We start from the raw sequence: 9,287 nt of genomic DNA on the forward strand, positions 1-9,287 counted from the left end.
CTCCATAATTCCTTCTAAGGTGTACGTCTCTGAACAGAAGTTGACTAACCCTCAGTGCCAGTTAATAAGTCACATTTTTTTCAGTGTTACGTCATGTAGACCAGCGGACAATGTTAAAGTATAGATATTTCCAAAAATGATTTCACTGAGCTGAAAACAGTAATAACAGCAAGAGCTGCTCTTTATCGATCACTGATTGGTTGCACACCAGGCTCTGTGGCCCCTCACACGTATTATCACATCCTCACGGGGCTGGACTCAGAGTCACCCTCTCGAGTTCTAAGTCTGAGGTGTCCGGGAGGTCACAGCCTTCATCGCCGGCTCACAACGGGTGTGACTGGCTGTGCTTGAGTCAGCAAAGAGGTCGAGATATGCGCCGGGTGGAGAGACCGGGAGGCCAGCTGTAACCTGGCCCCTGGGGCAGAGAAGGACAGCCCAGAAGCAGGAGGGGAGCCCAGAGAGAAGTCCACTCAGGAGGGGAACATACGCTCAAACCCCAGTGCGCTGCCTTCCCGGCACTTGCTGCTCCCTCCCCACGGTGCCCACAACACGTGCCAGCCATGCGGGCACAGCTCACGTTGTCTGACTCATGCCTGCCATAGCCATTGAGCTAAAACAGTGCTCACCCTCTTTTTTAAATCCTCACCCCAGAATATTTTTCCATTTATTTTCAGACAGAGAGGTGAGGGGAAGAGAGAAACATCTGTGTGAAGGAGACATATCATCAGTGGTTGCTTCCTGCATGGCCCTGACCAGGGCCAGGAACTGAACTGCAGCGGAGGTACGTGCCCTTGACCAGAATCACACCTGAGACTCTGGTCCGCTGGCCCACGCTCTAACTGCTGAGCCACACTGGCCAGGGCTCACTCACCCCATTTTATAGCTGGTCTGGCCAAATGCCAAGGATTGGAAACTCGGCTTCTTCGTTCCATGAAATCTCACTTTCTTCAACTTCCTCACCTGTAAATTGAAGAGAATTACACCCATCTCATAAGGCACAAATAAGGATGTAGATAAATGCACTGAAAACTTTGGTTAAGGTTAATAAAGTGTTCCTTTCAATGAGTTACATAAAACAGACTGACACCCCTGTCTGCACTTGCCAGCCGCTTGGCCACCCAGAGCACAGAGCTTCTGAGTGGGTGCTTCTGAGTGGTGGGGGTGCGAGGGCCGAGAGGGAGGGGCTGTCCTGGGGCTGATGACCAGGCTGCAGATCCTGCTGACAGCCCTTAGACATGCATGGCCTTCAGAGCTGACAGAACAAAACCACAGACGGCATCTCCCTGATTCTTCTTTCATCTCTGTGACACAGGAATTCTTGCCCCCATTTCACAAAGGAGTAAGTAACTAAGGCTGAGTGGGGATGCAAACCCAGGCTTGTACCTCTGCCTCCCACTGTAGGCCACTCACATGAGAACACGTGAACCGCAGGTTCCTTGGATTACCAGGTGCGGTGGAGAGTCACTAGTCTGGAGCAAACTGAGTGCAAGTCTGCATTGTCACCTCCACCTGGAAGTCGGGCAGATGCCAGGAGAAACTCACAGCTGGGTGCAGGGGAGGGGGTGTTGGGGGATCAGAGTGTGCATAAGTGAACTATTTCAAGAATGTTTTGACCAAGCAACATGCCAGAGTGTGTATGTTAATTCCAAAGCTTTAAAAAATGTATCTGCATTCTACTTTGTGAAGTACCCTGAGAGAGAAACCATGGAGACTGGTGGAATGGAGGTGGCCAGGGGCTGGGTAGGGGGGACGAGATGATGGAAACGTCTGGAAATGGGTGGTGTGATGTTTGTACTACAATGTGAATGTGCTTAAAGCCACTGAACTATAGATTACAAATTGGTTGAAATAATAAATTTTGTTATGTGTATATTTTAGTAATTATATTTATGCACACACACATGCAAAAGGAACCTTCTCTAAGTATAACATAAAACCTAGAAATTATATTTAAAAATGAATACACTGCCTACGTAATAATGAAAGTTTCTGCAGGGAAAACACCACCATAAACCAATCCAAAGGAAAAGAACAGTCCGCACCAATGCCGGCAGCGCCGGATCCCTGCGCACCGAGAAGGCCCGACCGCGCAGGGGAAAAATTAGTTGAAGTTCGGTCATTAGCTTATTTATCAGATATTTGTTGAATACTTCTCGCAAATCTAAGTGCCAGGAATAAAGCAACCATAAAAATAACACAAGGAGATTCCATACCAGCGGGGGAGAATAATAATGAACTAAATACGGAAAGTAGATGACCTGGTGGGCAGTGCTGATTGGAGAGAAGCAAAGCAGGCGCGGAGGTTGCACAGGGGCCTCAGAGCAGGTCTCACCGGGAAGGTGACATTCAAGCAAAGCCCCAAAGAGGAGCGCTGCTGGGTGGGCCCAAGACCAGACGAAGACCCTTAGCAGCGGCCCGGGAGGCTGGGAAGCGGAACAAGGTCAAAAGAGTCACCTGGTTACAGGAACCTGCGAGGGCGAAGGTCGCAGAAAAGTGGGCTGAGCCTTCGGCGAGAGTCTGCGGGACCGGAGCAGTGGTTGGCTGGGCGTGGAGGGCAGCGGTGGGACTCCCCAGATGGACCGGGGCCCCAGCGAAAGGCCTCGGAAGCACCGATGGCTTGTGCAAACTGGACAGTGAGCTGCATTTCATTTCGTCGGAGTGGATAACAGCCAAAGTGGGTTTGGTTTTGGAAATGTTACATTGGAAATGTGTCGAGCACCTCCAAGGGCAGGTCTGTGCAGGCAGCTGGCTACCGGGGAGAGGGCAGGGCAGGAGTCAGGCTTGCTGAGGGGAGCTGGGCAGTCAGCAGCCCACGGGTCAGGTATCGGAACCAGGAGACCCCGCATGGCCAAGGCAGGAAGCGGTCCAAGGCCTGACATCGGTGCAGGCCAAGGTTGAGAAGCAGGGACATGGGAGGAGCTGCCAGGGGCGAGGAAAACCGGGCTGTTCTGGAAAGCAGAGGAAGAGAGGTCAGGGAGGAGGGAGCCCGCAGCAGTGAGCCCGCAGCAGTGAGCCCTCACATACGTCCGGCCAGGAAGCTGAGGGCTCAGAACTTACCTCTGGGTGTAGCAACAAGGTTGCCAGTGACCTGCAGGAGCCTGGGGGCCGCTGGGGGAGGGGAGAGGGCATCAAGGGAGAGTGAGTCAGAAGAAACAAAAACATTGAGCAGGGGTCATTGTTGAGAGGCCATGCAGTAAAGGGCGCAGGAAAATGGCCAAAGATGTGGAGAGTTCACAGAAAAGAAATACACGTGGCTGCTGAACTTATGGGAAAATGCCGAACTTCACAATGAAATACGTGTGCGTGTAGACAGAACAGTGTCCACTGCAGCCACCACCTTGGGAGATGAACAGGTTGGCATCGCACTGCCGGGAGGGCAGAGGAGCCAAGCCCTCCACTGCCCTGAGCACGCAGTCCGGAGAGCCCTGTGGGCGCTGGGAAGGCAGCCCCACTGGCCCAGGGGTTCCGGGCCTGGGAACTGACCTGCTGGCAGAGGTGCAGGTGTGATGACTCGTACAGGCACACTGCGGCGTTGCTGCGTGCGACAGCCTGACCTGCTGGCAGAGACGTGGCGTGATGACTCGTGCAGGCACACTGCGGCGTTGCTATATGTGACAGCCAAGTCCTGAAGGAATCCAAGTGTCCCTCACGGTGCAGCCAAAGTGGACAAAGCCGCCGTGGCTGCAGAAGTGGGTGCAGACGCGGCACAAGCCTGCGGACCAGAAAGGAAGACAGCACGTGCTCTTGTCTGCAGGAGGAAGACAGCTGTCCCGCCTGGGCAGGTCCGGGGGGGCCTCTGAGCACACACTCACAACTTAGAGCCTTGATGACCTGGTGGGAGGACAGAGGTTCAACGGGATAAACATTTTATTTCTTATCCTTGGCACTATTGACATGTTAACCATGAATATGCAGTGTTCAAGTCAGAATAAAACTGAAACAGTGGGGCCACACCATGGAGAGTTGGAGGGGACTTTCAGGCATCCTGACCCTAGGCTCCACACTCGCCCAGTTTGGGGAGCGGGCGACATCCTCAGGGCATGCAGCGGGCACTGCACCCCGCCATGCTCAAGTCCCTGGAGGACCGAGGGCCTCACAGGCGTCACGCATGGTTCTGGGGCTGTTTTCCCCACACGAACAGACAAGCAAGGAGACCTCATGGAGCTGCCCTGCTGGAAGAAGTGACATGATAAAATGACATAATAGCTCAAATGAACCATTTTACAGAAATAACTAATGCTCTTAAAAACCCTATGTAAACAGGCACCATTGTCACCCCCATTTTATATGAGGAACACACAGAAAACTCCCATAGCTAGTAAGTAGCTGAGCTGAGATTTGAACAACAGCAGTCTCTCTCTCTTAAGATTAGAAATACAGTTTTTAAAAATTCAGACCGACGATCGTGGGGGTGATGTCTGGGTCTGGTGGTCCTCTCGCAAGCACAGGACCAGCCGATGGAGAAGGCATCTGGGGTGCTGACCGAACAGGAAGACCAGTGTGCCCGTCGCGGGGATGGAGGATGAATGACTGAGTGGGTGCCTGGTCCCCTGAGTGCTCTCCTGGGGTGACTCCTTCAGGAGGCCGGAGCACACTGCCTGTTCCATCACGGGCAGTTCTGTTCGCGACGGGATTCTTCATGAGCTCCGCTAGGTTCCGCAAAGGCATTCTCTCTTCTGTGCTAACAGAAACCCTCCTTTTTCCGTTGGAAATACGACTACATTTCCCAGCTTCCCTTGCATAAAACGTGGTCATTGGACTGAGTTCCAGCCAGTGGGCCACAAGCAGAAGTGGACTGCGTGTCCTCCGTCTCCACCCTGCAGCCTGGGCGGTCGTGAGCCCAGCGGGGCCCTGTGGACGGGATGACGAAGGAGCAGGCTCCCGAGTGGGACACACAGGCACAGCAGTTCCGGAATGTCCCATGGTTCTCAGCCTTGACTGTACATTAGACTCGCCTGGGGAACATTAAAAAACTATTGATGACTGCCCCGGACAGGCACCTCAGTTGGTTAGAGCATCATCCCAATACACCAAGAATGAAGGTCTGACCCCCAGTCGAGGCACATACGAAAATTAATCAATGAATACATAAATAGATGGAACAACAAATTGATGTTTCTCTCTCTCTAAAATAAAAACATTAAAAATAACTTAAAAAAATATTGATGACTGCCCAATTTCTGATGGAATTGGTCTGGGGTGTTGTCTGAGCATTGGATATTTTCAAGTTCCCGGTCCAAGGCTGGGAGCCTTTGGTTTGTGGCACTACTGATTGGGGCTTGTTACACACTAAACCTGTTCCGACTTGCCCAAGTTGCGCCGGGCGGGCTCGTAGAAGCTGTGCCCGGGGAACAGTCGCACTGCTCTTGCTGGGCAGGTCTTCAGACAGAAAGTCGGGGGCCCACCTCCTCCTAGTGCACCTCACCGGGATGAGAGAGGATCACAGGGGGTCCAGAGACACCGTAATCTGACACTTAGCCTGGGAGGGCAGTTCCCAGGGGTGAAGGCTGCCACGGGCAGAGGGAGCAGAGGGGCCTAGGAGCAGGGCAGCTTGGGCGAGGTCCGTGGTTCGGTCATTACTCCTGAGCAGGCAGTGGGCTGCAGGTCGTCCAGGGCTGAGGTTTAGCTGGGTCAGCTGTTGGAAGGCCTCGTGGACCAAGCTCATGAGGACGAAAAAGGGGCACTGTAACAGTCTGACCATAAGTATCCTCCAAGGGCAATGTGGCCATAAGGCCCTAGCTGGGCAGGTCACAGGGGGTCATGCTCCAGGCATGTAACTTCTTCAGTAAAAGGTTTATCTTTGCCTTCAGCAAGCCCTGTCCACTGTGTGTGTCTAGTTAACACACTTTTGAAATGCCTCTTTTTCAGACCCTTTGAAACATAGCCACCCCCCAGAGAGCACAGCGTTTTGTTCACTACCCTGTAATGCGATCCCGGCTGCGCTTTCCCCACTTCATGGGACCTGTGCTCCCTCCTTCAGGCCACACGCACAAGAGGAGCTGAGGGACAGTCTCCAGGGAGCTCGGGTCTTGCTTCCTGTCATTGCTGTCAGTTTGGCTCAAATAAACTTTTATAACAATTATCTGTAGGTCTGGACATTCCTCACATCTGCATTTGCAGGATTCAGAAGAAGCCCACCCAGGGCCGCCCTCTGACACGAGCAGGGCCCATCGTGCCCCACCGACTCCCTGCTTTGGGTGAGCTTGAAGGAGCTTCTTGTGGATCCGAGGCCACTTTAAGGAGCAGGTGTTGATCATACTTGAACTGCTTTTAGAAAATCCTCAAGGTGGGTAGCAGCTGTGATAACCCAGGAGAAGGAGGAGAGAAGGTTGCTGCTTTTAATTTTGATTTTGATCAGATTGCTTATGGAGAGTCTGAGCATCTTGTCTGGTCAGATCAGAGGCTGCACTCTCTTTAGCTCCAAAGAGGAAGGGCATTTGCTTCCCCAGCCCAAGTCTCGGGTATTCTCAGGTGACAGAGTCTTAGTGGGGTTGCCTGAGGGAAATCTCTTCTGGGGTGTGAGGCAGTCTTTAGGGACATTCACCACATTTGGTTCGTTGGGAGACGTGAATGTAAGACATCCGTGGAAGTTTGTTCAGACTCTACAGATCTCAAAGGAAAAACTAAAATTAACGTGGAAAATCATGCTTCCAAGGCCAACAGGCCCAGGAGAGAGCCTCCCATTAACGTTAGCACCCGCCCCAGGGAAAAGCAGACTCTGTGAAGGGAGTAGACAGTATGCACCCAGCATTGGCCGTGCTGAACGGAGCCCCCCTTGGATGGACTTTTGCTGAGATATTCTGCCCAACACATTCATCACGCTTCCAGTTTCAGCAACATGTCTGCGGTCTTCGAGTGGAGCACTTACTAGCCAAAGACTCACGTCACAGAGGAGGGGCCACATGATGGACAGATGTCTTTGTACATTACACAGAGGGTCAAACGTGACTTCACACCGACAGAGCTTACAGAGCTGGAGGGCTGGAGGTGGACGCAGCAGAGGTCGACACATCGTTCTACGCGTCTGTCTGTGTCGCAGGGACATCTTCCTTGCAGTGACTCAGCTTATATTTGGTATAAGGAGTGGATTCTCGTTACCTTCCTAATAATTCAAAGAGGAAAGTCAAGTAAATATTCCTTCAAACGTCCTCTGCGGGCAGAAACACTTTCTGAAGGGGGCTGGCTGGGAAAGGAACCCTGAGGCGGAGTGGCCACCGTCCGAGCGGACGCGCACTGCCCGCGGCGGCTCCGTGAAGAAGGAGGAGCCCTGTGAGCACAGAAGCCAACACCCAACTGAGACGCCTCCTGGGCTGCACATTCTGTGAAGTTCCACATCTGTGGGCGCATTTCAGGGCATCTCAATGTCTTGGCATTTCTCACTAGGAAAAACATAGGCTGGTCCCCAAGTGTAGTGTCTCATGGGTATTTACGGAGCATGCAAGCCCAGCCCGGGGTCCCAGCGCAGCAAATAGAGAGGAAAAGTGTTGGGAATAACTTGTCTACCTTACAGCTTTGTGTGTCTGATGTATATATATATTTTTACACACACACACATATACATACACACATACATGCATATACACACACACATATATATTTTTTTGTATATATGTGTGTGTATATATATGTTTATATTTGTGTAACAATCAAAGCATACTTATGAAATCTTCTTGATCATATCAACAATAAAATATTTTTTAAAATTGGAAGACTATAACTCAACATATCTGTATAATGCCATCTAAATTCATAGATTTTTTCAAATATGGGAGCATCCTATATGCTCAGTCTCTTTTCACTTTATATAAACTATCTCACTCTTTTGATTTCTACAAAACATGTTTCATTGCTGCATAGTGTTCCTTCTAGACTCTTGCCCATGAATGACCTGCTTCTACCATTCCTGTGCCACCTTCCTCCAACCACCGTATCTCCCTTTTCTCTGGAAGAGACCCCACCTGCATCACCTCCAGTCACCTTCCAACTCTAGAATTATTCCAACGTGTGTTCTCCCAGGAGGCCAGGCACGCTGCACCACGGCTCACTGTTCCACGCGGAGCTTCTCCAGGCCAACTGCTGCTCAGTCGAAACACACTGGCGCCCTGAGCACAGCACTTGGCATATGGGAAATACTCATTATAGGTTTGAAACATACCAGGAATGGAAGTGAGTTAGTCACTGTGGCAGAGAACTTCGGTTCGCCATCACATCCGTTCTCTTCTCTCGGGACCCACAGCTGGACAGACCACGTGAAGCGGAGCCGTCTCTCCGTGCTCAGCATCCGCCCGGCTCTGGGAGCTGCAGTCATACTAGTGATGTCCGGCTGCAGTGAGGGGAGCTGCGTGGTCACGCGCATAACCGAAAGTGGCGAGTGGGGTTCAGCGGGCCGCTCTGTAGCCTCTGGCGCCAACACAGCCTTGAGGACAATAACAGCTCGTAACTTCTGGGGCAGAAAGACAGACAGCGTCCTGTTAGGTGGGCAGCCCCCCTCTGCAGGGACTGTCCAGGCCACAGTTTTCTCCCGCGACAAGCACAGGAACCTCTCATGTCTGTGCCTGTGTCATCCCGGGTTTTCTGTTTCGTGTAGGAAAACCCAATATCAAGGGCCGTACTAGCCTTCCTTGATGTGCTGTGTGACTCTGGACGAGTCATTTCCCGTCCCTGGGCTACAGCTTGTCCTGATGATGGCAGAGGCAGGGTGGCACTGCCCGTAGGGTCTGGAGACCCAGTTTCCCTGCTCCTCATCCACTGCATCTTCCAGTAGTTGCTGAGCCTCCGTTTCCTCTGGGGAGCTACGCTTCCTCCCTTCGTCCACATTAAACATTCAAAACCCTTTCTTGGCTGCAGAACAGAAGGGTCTGCTGAGCCCCTGGAGCAACTCCACGCTTGGGAAGGCCAGAGGGTGCGCCTAGCCCCCTGAAACTCGGGCACAGGAGCTGGGACCCTGCACCATCCCAGGTTGAATGTAGGTTTTAGCAGTTCCTGGTCTAAGCCACCACTGTACAGTTGGGACACTGAGGCCTTGAGAGACGCAGGGACAGGCCCAGGCCACCCAGGGGCAGAATCCTTAGATGAAGGGAGAATGTGGCCTTCCAGGCCAGGCCTGAACTTTGCCCACAGAATTAGCTTTGGGAATGAGAGCTGCCAGGACCCCAGCTCCTCCCCCCCCCCGTGGGGTCATTTACACTGAGATCCACACCGGTACTCACACTACACTGCACCGCTCACATCGCAGGAGGGGAATTAGGCCTGGGGCGGAGGGGGGAAGCTTGGGCAGGTGACCAAGC

This window comes from Molossus molossus, unplaced genomic scaffold (genome assembly GCF_014108415.1).
Source record: "Molossus molossus isolate mMolMol1 unplaced genomic scaffold, mMolMol1.p scaffold_m16_p_12, whole genome shotgun sequence".
In the NCBI taxonomy this organism is placed as follows: Eukaryota; Metazoa; Chordata; class Mammalia; order Chiroptera; family Molossidae; genus Molossus; species Molossus molossus.